This window comes from Dromiciops gliroides, chromosome 3 (genome assembly GCF_019393635.1).
Source record: "Dromiciops gliroides isolate mDroGli1 chromosome 3, mDroGli1.pri, whole genome shotgun sequence".
Taxonomy (NCBI): domain Eukaryota; kingdom Metazoa; phylum Chordata; class Mammalia; order Microbiotheria; family Microbiotheriidae; genus Dromiciops; species Dromiciops gliroides.
The window spans coordinates 111,735,502-111,738,880 of NC_057863.1; the positions used below are offsets into that span (position 1 = coordinate 111,735,502).

General features: G+C 36.8%; 1 pseudogene; it reads right to left on the minus strand.

Annotated features, from left to right (window-relative positions):
* Positions 1-598: 598 nt before the first annotated feature.
* Positions 599-1,120, minus strand: LOC122745472 (annotated as a pseudogene).
* Between the last annotated feature and the right edge of the window lie 2,259 nt (positions 1,121-3,379).

Genomic DNA, 3,379 nt, shown 5'->3' on the forward strand with positions numbered 1-3,379 from the left:
AAAGGGGCAAATAAAAAAAAAAGATAAGTTTAATCATGACATTTTCTGCTTTGAAAATAATTGGACTTATTGTTATCATTAATTAAATATAATAAAGCCATTTAAACAGAACCTTTAATAAATGACATTCATTTAATTAAATCAGTTGCCTTTGAGTATCACTTGAATTTTTTTCTAATATATTAGTGGAAATTATTAATGATTTATTTTCACTAATTACGTAGTATTTTGCCTATACAATTTATAATCCAATCAAACTGATTTTCTATTATTGGGCGTACTTGGCATTTCATCTCCCATCTCTTGGCCTTTGAACTGGAAGTCCTCTAAACCCACAATATAATCCCTCCTTATTTCCTTCCCTTAGTATCCTTACTTTTCTTCCAAACAACATCTACCTCCAACTTTTTCTGATTCCCATAATTGCTACTGCCAACCCTGTAAAAAGAAAAACAACCTTATATTTATGCTCTATTTTATTTATTTTTTGTATCACATGATTTTAATGAAATTAATATAAAAATGAACCACACAATCAACTCATAACTTAAATACTCCACATCACTTGTCTTGTTCACAAAGATGGTAACCTCTCTTGTCAACAATCTTGTGAGTTAAGGAGCTAATTCTCATTCTCATAAGGAGCTAATTCTCATTCCCATTCAGGGAGGTAAGCTCTCCTTAGCTGGTCTGACTTTGGTATGGAGCCACCATTCTTCACAGGGTGTGACAGGAAAGAACAAACTGCTGGTTGATCAGCCTTCTCAAGTGGGATGTCGGCTTCCAGGCACATTTTCACAAAGTCCTGGATGACACTGATTTTCTCTCTTTGCACAGTCTTGTTGCACTGAAGAGATGCTGTTAGAGGCCTTTGTTTCTTCCTTACATTCTGTTCTTCAAACTCTGCCTTTCTTTTGGTGTGAGTCTTGGACTTGAGGTGATCACTGACAGCAGACTTGTGAACAGTATTAAGTACCCCATTGCAATAAGTGCAGAACGGTTTTCCTCCATCTCCATGCAATTAACCTCCAAACTCACTGATACAATCCAAAGGATTCACATACAAAGCAGTCTTGGAACAGTTTTGAGCAGGAGGAGATGTTACGACAAATTGCTCCATTCTGGTTTTCAATAAGGGTCAAGTTAGTTTCCAGTTTTGTTGCCTTGACACTTAGAAGTGAAGGGCTCCCAATATGAGAAAACAGAGGTGTCAAATCTGGGCACCCTCTGCCTGTTCCAAACACAGTTGCCTTCAAATCAGTTTCTCAACAAGTGGTGGTAGAGAAATAGTTTCTGGGCTTGCACCCTATTTTTGCTGGCATACCTGGTAGTCATTCCCTTTACATAGGATCAGGGCTGCCACTAGGGGAGGAGGATGAGAAGCATCCAGGAATGGGGAGGAGGAGAAGGAGCTGGAAAAGGGAGAAGGAGCTGTATCTATTTTAAACATATCCATATCTATCTGTCTATCTGTCTATCATCTATCTTATATCCCCACACATAGAGTGTAAGACTCTAGATATCAGGGTTTTATCCAATTCTCTTTGAATACCAAATGCCTAGAATAATGCTTGTCACATAGTAAGAGAGGATTCAGTGTTATAAACTTAGTTTAGGAAACTATTACAGGGAATTCCTCTTTATATTTAATATAGAATCAATAGATTTGTTTAAAAAATACAGAAATCTCATTAACACAGGTATTTCTTTATCACCTTTATTTTTTCTAGTAATGTCATAATTTGGACACCATTATATAGCAACCTGCTCCATAGGTCGCAGTTTAAAAGTATAATAGGAAATCCCATGTTGCTGTTCCTCTGTGAAATGGCCTCTCTACAAATCCCCTTCTGGACATACTTGCAGGCCTACTGCAAATTTCAGTTTTTCAGTAGAAATTTCCTTTAACCATATCTGACCTCTCTGTCCTCTAACCCCATACCAATTACTTGACACTCAATCATAAATACTTTGTCTTGCTATTAACTCCTGTGTGTGTAAGTCTTACCTTCTCAATTAGTTTTTAAGCCTTTCAAAGACAGGTACTGAATCTTTCTGCTGCTTTGTAGTAACCTCACTGAAAATCTTACCGGTTGGGTTAATTACTACCAATTACTTTGCTCATAAGAACTGCCCTAGCCAGGACTTCCAATCTATACAGGCTTTGCACTAGCCCCTCAGTGTGGCTCCTTCCTCTCTGCAGCCTGTCCTTTTCAGAAAAACCTCAGCCATTTCCTTTGTCTTCTTACATAACGAATAGCAGAATACCTTTACATAGTAGTTAAGATTTTATAATGGCTTTTTTCAAAAAAAAAAATGAGTTAAACCTTTTATCTATCAGTCTGTCTGTTTATCTATGTCTATACAGAAGAGAATGTTACTGAAAGAAGAAATAACGAACAGAGATTCTTGAGCAAGCAACTATTAGTAAAACATTTAAATTTCCAAAGTTTTTTTTTTAATTACTCTTAAATGTGAAGGCTCTTTTTCCTTTTCCCTGACAGCCCCCTTCATTTGAAATGGAACAGTGTTCCCTGTCCATGGTTGGGGAGATTTTTTTCTTTCTTAGTTAGTGCTCTTTAGAGATTTGAGACACAGAGCTGAAGTAGTGACTTGTATTTAGGCCTGGCTGATTCTAGGGCCAGTACTCTATTAGCTAGACCACTGCCTCAGTCCCTATTACCTAGTGATTTACAGGCGTTCCCTTAACCCCATGACCCTTCACTTACAATCATGATATAGTTACCTGGGTAATCAATCTTCTAGCATAGGCAATCCCAATTCTTTCTTCTTCCTAAACTAACCAAGCTCCTAAATCGATAGCCCTTAAGCATATAATGAAATTCTTTCCTAAAACAGGTCTGCCAAAAGTTTCAAAGCTTCTTCTTATCCAAGACCTTTCCTTTTCTTTTTAACTTGAGTTCTTAAAGGGGTCAGGCCATTTCTTGTCTGAAACTTTAAAACATAAATTGAGCATTACATTCAAGGTTTAAAACAGATATCCATAGAAACATCTATGACCTATTACAACAGTGGTAATCCTGTTTGGTTCTTTATTCTCCAGCTCTCATTAAAAGTGGTCAGTGACAGAGGGAGCTATTATCTTAGTGTATCATAGAAACATAGAATTTCAGAATTGTAGGGACCTCAGAGATCTTCTAAACCAGTCCTCTCATTTTATGTTTTAAGAAACTGATGCCCAAAGAGTTTAAGTAATTTGAAAAGCAGCATGAGTTTGTCGAAAATCTGCTGTACTTGTAGTCAGAAGAGACTTGGGTTCAAATGCCACACCTAGCATTTTCCAGTTAGTGACAATAGACAAATTATTTAACCTCTTTGAGCCTGAGTTGCCTCATTTATGAAATGTGGATAATAATAC